The following is an 8874-nucleotide window of genomic DNA, read 5'->3' on the forward strand; positions in this document are numbered from 1 at the left end:
GTGTGCTGTGCCTTCATTTTCATTGAATTCTATAGTCTTTAATTTTGTTCTTTATTTCCTCCCTGACCTAATTATCATTGAGTAGAGAGTTGTTCAGTTTTCATTAATATGTGGGCTTTCTGTTGTTTTTGTTATTATTGAAGTCCACCCTTAGACCATGGTGATCTATTTCAAACTTCTTGTATACATTGAAGTTTGTTTTATGTTAAATCATATGGTCAATTTTTAAGAAGTTTCCATGAAACTTCTGAGAAGAAAGTATATTCTTTTGTTTTGGGGCGAAGTTTTCTGTAGCTATCTGTTAAATCCATTGGTTCATAATTTCTGTGTCTCTGCTTAGTTTCTGTTACAGTGAGTTGTCCATTCGTGAAAGTGGGGTGTTTAAGTCTTTTATTTTTGTTGTGTAATGTTCAGTGTTTGTTTTGAACTTTAATAATGTTTAATAATGTTTAATAATGTTTGATGCCCTTTTATTTTAGGCATGGATATTCAGAATTAAGACTTTATCTTGGTGGCGTTTTCCTATGGTGAGTTTGAACTGTCCTTCCCCATCACTTTTGATTACTTTTGGTTGAAAGTCTTATTTTATTGGATATTTAGAATGGCTACTCTTAGTGTGTTTCTTGGGACTATTTACTTGAAAAACTTTTTTCCATCCCTTTACTCTGAGGCAGTCTCTGTCTTTGTTTCTGAGATGTGTTTCTTGTATGCAGCAAAATGCTGGATCCTGTTTATGTATCCAGTCTGTTAGACTGGATCTTTTTATTGGGGAATTGACTCCGTTGATGTTAAGAGATATCAAAGATCAATGATTGTTAGTTCCTGTTATTTTTGTTGTTGGAAGATGTATTATGTGGGTGTGATTCTCTCCTTTTGTGTTTATTGTGAGCTAATTAATTTCTTGTGGATGTAGTTATTGTTCTTGTCTTGGAGTTTTCTTTTTAATGTCCTCTGTAAGTCTGGATTAGCTGAAAGAAATTGTTTAAATTTAGTTTTGTCATGGAATGTCTTGTTTTCCATATCTGTGATGATTGAGTGTTTTTCTCAGTACATAGCCTGGACTGGCATTTGTGTTCTCTTGAGGTCTGGATAATATTTGTTCAGGATCTTCTGGCTTATAGCATCTCTGTTGAGAAGTCTGGTGTAATTCTGATAGATCTCCCTTTATGTTTGTTTGCCTTTTCCTTTTACTGCTTTTAATATTCTTTCTCTGTTCTGTGCTTTTAGTGTTTTTATTATTACATTACAGGAGAATTTTCTTTTCTGGTCCAATCTATTTTCCTGTTCTGTAAACTTCTTTTACAATTATAGCCATCGCTTTCTTCAAGTTAGAGTAGTTTTCTTCTATGGTTTTGTTAAAGATGTTTTCTCCCCTTTGAACTGGTATTCTTCACCCTCTTGTATTCCTATTATTTGTAGGTTTGGTCTTTTCATTATGTTCCAAATTTCCTGGATGTTTGGGTTTAGGAGTGATTTTTATACTGTGTATTTTATGTAACCAATGTGTCAATATATTCTATTGTATCTTTTATGCCTGAGGTTTTCTTTCATATCTCCTGTATTCTGTTGGTAATGCTTGCATCTGTAGCTCCTGATCTTTGCCCTAGGTTTTCCATCTTCAGCGTTGCCTCCATTTGTTATTTCTTTATTGCTTCTATTTCCATTTTTAAGTCTTGGACAGTTTTGTTCAATTCCTTTACCTGCTTGATTGAGTTTTCCTGTATTTCTTTGAGTGATTTATTTGCTCCCTCTGTAAGGGCTTCTGCCTGTTTGCCTGTGTTTTCCTGTAATTATTTAAGGAAGTTATTTATATCCTCCGTAAAGGCCTCTATCACCTTCATGAGCTAGAATTTTTAGGTCAGAATCTTGCTTTCCAGAGGTGTTAGGGAATCCAGGGCTTGCTTTGGTAGGAGAACTAGGTTCTGTGGTGGCAAATTACATTGGCTTTTGTTACTTATATTCTTGCCCTTGCCTCACACCATCTTATTATCCCCGGTGTTAACTGGCCTGGTTGTCTGTGACTGGATATAGCTACCTATGTCCCTGGTCATGGCAGATCTCCTGGGAGGCAATATGTATATAGGGTGTAGGAGGGGGCAGGCATGCCAGTCTGCACTAGGTGGATGTGTGGACCAGAAGGAAGATGGGGTTTAGGCAGAGGGATAGGTCCCACATCTGCTGGATTCTGTGAGGGTCTCAAGTCATGTGGGTATTCAGATGGGAGTCTCACCTGTTTCCCTGATTGCAGCTGACTTCCTGGTAGACAGTCAGGCTGTAGAGTATATGGTGTGGAGGAACATTTATCTGCCCCACGTGGAGGTCAGAGTATTTTATTTTTAAGGTTGGTGTCTGAACAAAAGTATGAGCTCCTTAACAGCAGAGAGTTTTGCAATATGCATTGACATAGCTCAAGCATCCAAATCCATACATCTCATATGTTTTCAATGAACATTTTAAATACATGAGTTTCAAATAGAGAAAGATTATAATATGAGTCATTTTGTAGTTTATTTTCAGCCAACTTTTCAAAATTCCATATTCAATTGTATATGCGTACACCTTCTATCAAGATATGTTCATACAATTTTGGGGTCTGCATGTACACTCTTTAAAAGTAGTCATTTTATCTATTATTAAACTGAACTCCACAGCTTAGGAAGTTAGGTAGGAAAGATGCATATAAATAGAAAATAAGTATAAAGTGGAAATCATATCATTTATCACTTGTCCATTGTGGATAATGCAGGTGTCCTAAAGAATAAACTTTGTTCAGAGTCTACATAAACACTCATATCAGGACACATTGAATTGCATTCCAACAAATTGTATATAAAAGTTCCTCTTTTCCAGTCCAGTGACAGGCCCAAACTGGGATCCAGCTCAGGAGGAGGCCCCGAGGCCTGACACTATTACTGATGCTATGGTGTGCTTACAAATAGGGGCCTATCATGACTGCCCTCCAGAAGCCCCAACAATCAGCTAAGAGTCAGACATGGATATTTAAACCCAACCAATGGACAAGCTGGTGACTCCTGTGGTTGAATTACGGAAAAGCTGGAAGAAGCTGAGGAAGAAGGTGGCCCTAAAGGAAGACCAGCAGTCTCAATTAACTTGGACACTGAGCCACCAACCTGGCAGCATACACCAACTAATATGAGGCCCCCAGCACATATATAGCAGAGAACTCCTGGGTCTGGACTCAGTCAGAGGAGATGCACCTAATCCTTGAGAGACTTGGACCCCCAGGGAGTGGAGAGGTCTGGTGAAGTAGGAGTGTGGGAAGTGGGGACATCCTCTTGGAGATGGGAAGAGATGTGGGATGTGGAACAGTTGGAGGGTTGTCCAGGAGGGGAATAAAGTCTGGACTGTAAAAAAAAAGATTAAAGAATAAATTTTAAAAAAACAAACATTCCTCTTTTCCCCGGTAGTCTTACCAATATTTATTGTTTTCTATTTTCTTCATGGTAGCCATTATAACTAGAATGAAATGGACTCTCAATATAGTTTTGATTTTTTTCTTTTGGTTATTAAAGAGATTGAATAATTTTTTATTTATTTATTTATTTATTTATTTATCTATTTATTTATTTGGTTTTTCGAGACAGGGTTTCTTTGTGTAGCCTTGGCTGTCCTGGAACTCACTCTGTAGACCAGGCTGGCCTCATACTCAGAAATCCACTTGCCTCTGCCTCCCAAGTGCTGGGATTAAAGGCGTGCGCCACCACCACCTGGCTTTTCATGTATTTATTAAACATTTATATTTCCATGTATTTACCAGATATCCATATTTCTTCATTTGAAAATATTCCACATATTTACATTTACTTATTTAATGTTAACTTTGTGATTAATAATTACATTCTATATGTTTTTATACTGGTTTGCAGCTACATGAATACTTGGCAATTTTCTTTCATTTTGGATGCTGGCTCATCATCACTCCTGTTTCCTTTCCTTGAATAAGAGTTTTAGTCTGATATGATCCCAGGAGTCAATTCTTGCCATTATTTTTGAGCCATTAGAAATTTTTCTCCTATTATTTTTCTACTATTTTCAAAGTTTCAGGACTTACATTAGAATATTTTATCCATTTCAAGTTTTGTGCCAGTGAGAGATAGGGATCTTGTTTCATTTTCCTACATATTCATAACCCTTTTTTCCTGCACTGCTTGCTAACGGGACTTTCTTTCCTCTAATGTGTGTATGCTTTGGGCAAATGTATTGAAATTCAGATAAATACTGTTGAATGTATTTGCTTATGGATACTCAACTCTATTTCATCAGTCTGTATGTGCAACTGTTTGTGAATTCCAATCCTGTTTTTGTCATTATAACTCCAGAGATAATTTGAGGTTGGCTACTGTGATGCCTCTAGCATTATACTTCTTAATTAAAATTTCGCTTGAGTACTCTGGGAACTTTTGTATTTTCATGTGAATTTGAAGATATTTTTTGAATCCTATAAAGAGCATCACTAAGATTTTGCTATATTTTACATTGAATGTGCACATGGTTTTCGATGATATGGCTGTTTTTATAGTATTAAGTCTGTCAACCCATGAAGGTCTTTCCACCTTCAAATGGCCTCTTAAATTTCCTTCACGTTTTTAAAAATCCATCATGCATATCTAATGCATTTTTAGTTTTTGCTTGGAGTTACATTTTGTAGAGTATTATAAATAGAATTATTCTTCTGTTTTTCCTTTTCAAATGTGTTGTTGGTATATAGAAAAGATAGTGACTCTTGTATATTAATTTTTGTATTCTGTTACCTTGCTAACAGTATTTGTTATATCCAAGAACTTAACTGGTAAAGTATTTGTGTCTTTTAAGTACAGGGTGCTATCAATTATGGGTAAAGATCTATGATTTTCTTTCTCATTTACATTCCATCTTTTCTTTTTGCTTTATTGTTGTAACTACGATTCCAAGCAAAATTCTGGGTTGGAGTGTTGATAGAGCGCAGTCCTATTTCATTCCTGATTTAAAGGAAACTCTTTCATTTTTAACATTCATTTTAATTGTGCCAATAATTCTATTTCATGTGGGATTTATTCTACTGATGTATAATCTTTATTTTTCTGTCTTTCAAAGTGAACATGTGTCAACTCCAAAAAAAAATTGCATCTTATTTTTCCTCTTTTTTAGCTACTAAGTCAAGTAAGTGTCATGGTTGTGGGTGCATATACAAAGAAATCTGCTTTCTGCAGCAGCTATCAACAGCTATCAGCTTCTTGGTTATAGATGCAATCTTGTGAGTGTGAATTCTATCCATGCTGAAATTTTGAGTGGCTTGAGCTCGTATAGATAATGAGATAAACTGTGAATAAATGAGTATAATAAGTTGTATACAGAAGATAAATTTTTCAGCACTCTACCCAGTCCTCGAGCTCTTTCCTTCTTTCCACCTCATCTTCAGTGATGTTCTCTGATCCTTGACAGGGGATAGATATTGATAAAGATGTTTATTACATAGCAATTTCTTCTGAGGTAGAGGATCATATCTTGGAGATAAGCTTGTTAGGACATAGAATGTTCTCAAGAAAGATGAAATAGTCTATCCTCCAGGGAAGCCTATTAAGATACTGGACATTCTAAAATTTGGTGAAACATTGAATTCTGAATGAAAACTCACTAAATATAAGGAAGTAAAATCTAAAAGACTCACGAAACTGGATCCCTGAAACTGATTAGATTCCTAAGGTCCTCCTTCATATAAGCACCAGGGACTACTGAGTTACTCCTCTTATAATTGATTTGTTCATCATTATTATATGAAATAACAATCAAATTTAGACTATCACTTTTCTCAGAATTATTTCTTGAATAGAACATTCTTGTAACATCTACTGAAAATCTCATCACTAGTATTAATCAAGTGACATATTAACATTTTCAAGAAAAAACCTTTGGCTATATAAATCTGGATAGGATAAATCAGTACATACATATTGTATTCAGTAATAAGTACAAAGATAATTGGAATAACACATAGTTCCTGAATTCAATTTCCATTAAAATAAAAGTTGAGAGGCTTTTGAAGCTTGAGACACACTAAAGTAGTGGTTTTCAACCTTTCTAATGCTGCAACACTTTAATACAGTTCCTCATGTACTGGAGACCTTCAACCATAAAATTATTTTTATTGCTGCTTCACAATTTAATTTTGCTACTTTGGTGAATTTTATAGTCAGTATCTGATATGCATGATATTTGATATGAGACCTCTGTCAAAGGGTTGTTCCACGCCAAAAGAGGTTGTGGTCCACAAGTTGAGAACCCATGCACTACAGGACATGCACTGAAAGATAATCAGGTGAATGGGACTATATTATTATGATGTCTGGACTTCCTAGTTTAAACTCACATGCAGAATGAAAAATAAGCTTTGAAAATCTTTCAACTACAAGACTTTGATGCAAGTTGGAGCAAGACGCCCACAAAATTTAAGGTTTTACACTTCCACTGGAACTAAAAAGCATGACATCTCAAAGAAAAGAGAAGGTATTTGTAATTACAAACTTTGTAAATCAGTGATCTCAGATACAGTTCAGGGGAATATTCATGTATCATCCACGAAAGACTTGTCTAGGAAATTCTCAAGTCAATGTTGAGCATTACTGGGAAAGCGTTTTACAAGAATGAGGTTCTTTAGGGACTGATAGCCATATAATTTTGTGAAATCTTTGGTACTATTGTTTGGATGGAGCTCTTCCATCCAAATGCTTCTTTTAATGTGGGCCTCTTTCTCAATTTCCTAAACAATGTCATCTGGGTTTTAATTCCCCAAACAATATAACCTGTCATATTTACTTAAAATATTGTAATTATAACTTTATAATGAGGATTAGTATTTTATTTTTTATTTAATTTTATTTTTTATTATTCACTTTACATCCCACTCACTGCTTCCCTCCAGGTCACCCCCTCCCACAATTGTTCCCCCATTTCCCCTCTCCTTATCCTCTGAGTGAGTAGACCTCTTCTGAGTATTTCCATGCCCTGGCATTTCAATTTTCTGAGAAGTTAGGCACTTCCTTTCTCATTGAGGCCAGACAAGGCAGCCCAGCCAGAACATATCCCATGTGCAGACAAAAGCTTTTGGGATAGCCTCTGTTCCAGTTGTTCGGTGTCCACATGAAGACCAAGCTGCACATCTGCTACATATGTGCAGGTAGGCCTAGGTCGAGCCAGTGTATGTTCTTTGGTTGGTGGTTCAGACTCTAAGAGCCCCAAGAGTCCAGGTTAGTTGAATCTGCTCATCTTCCTGTATAGTTCCTATCCACTTTGAGGCCCACAGAGGATTGGTATTTTTAACAAATTCCAAATTACAATTTTTATCAAAGGACATCTCAGTGGTTTGAGCCCTATGCATTTTTACATAATTTTTAGAATTTCCTGTTTGGATTCCACCAAAAAATACTATTCTGTTAGTGTTTTTAATTGGGAACAAATTTAATCTATAATCTAAGTTGTAAAGAATAGATGCATATAAAATATTGAGTTCAACTATTAATGGAAATATAGATCCTATAGGTGTATACATTCAAGATAGATCTCTCTTATTTAGCATTTTAATAAGAATTGATTATTTCCCTTGATTATCTCTTATTTCTTTGTCAGATATTAATTTTGTGGGCTTTTTTTAACTTTGGATGCCATTAAAATAAATTCTCTTTTTATTTTATATCTATTGCATATAGAAATAGTTATTTTTTAGACTAAGTGATGACTTATTTTCTTTTTGTGCTACTAATATTGTATCCAGAGCCTTGCACAGCCCAGGCAATTGCTCTACCACTGAACCTAGTGATCTTAATATTGATATCACAGAGAATATCATCAATAAATCATAATTTGGTTTGATGTTTATACAGATTATATCACATATTATCATATTTTCAAAGTTAGTGGTGGTTTCTATGCTTAAATGATGATAGAAAAGCTTGAACCAAGTTAAATTCTTCCAACAGTAACTTTTTCAAGTAGATGGATTCAAGATCAGATAGGACAGTTATTATTATAGAATACAAAAATGACAGAAATCTGGGTTCTGTTGAAAGGTAGTGTAATATTTCACATCCATGTCATACACCAAACATTTTCCCATTTGGTGCACACAAGCAGCTAAACACTTCACTTAGGGCCTGCTATCAAAAGGCAGAGAAAATAGATCTTTGAGACAGTATGGGCCAGAGTATAATATTAACATTAATATTGTCCCCAAGGGGACAGCTTTTCATCAGCTATATTCATTGGGCTTTCACTTTATCACATTTGTTAAATTTTCAGGGAAAAAATAATCTTTTAATGGAAAAAATGTTATTAGTAAATAAAAGGAGTTGTTTGCATCTGCTCTTTTCATGCCTCATCTTTGTCTTCCCTTTTTGCCTATTCAGACTTACAGTATAGTAAGCCACTGTAAAATTTCCCAGTAGCATATAATAGTAAAAGAAAAAGGTTTCAGTTCCTGTTAATTAGTAAGTATGCCCCCCAAAATACACAGATTGAGACATGTAAAATCCTCAGTGTTCTTATATAGCAATGGAAATAAAATTGACATAGAACTTCACTAAAAAGAACCATTTCTGATCTCAAGACTAGACTAAGATAAAATCCCTATTCTAAATGTCTAGTAATAGAGAACATGAGCACCCATAAAGAAAAATAACATCATATGGAGACTTCTTCATTTATATATATAATGTTTGGCATCCAAGCAAAAAGTTTTAGGTATGCCAAGACACAGGGTTGAATCACCCTTGGTTTATTCTAGTGAAAAAGTTGAAAGTAGAAATATACTCTGAGGTTGTCTTGGTATGGGGTACGAATTATAATAATTCTATAGTAATTAACTGGTTAAAATGAAGAAAA

This window comes from Grammomys surdaster, unplaced genomic scaffold, assembly GCF_004785775.1.
Source record: "Grammomys surdaster isolate TR1022 unplaced genomic scaffold, NIH_TR_1.0 126158, whole genome shotgun sequence".
NCBI lineage: Eukaryota > Metazoa > Chordata > Mammalia > Rodentia > Muridae > Grammomys > Grammomys surdaster.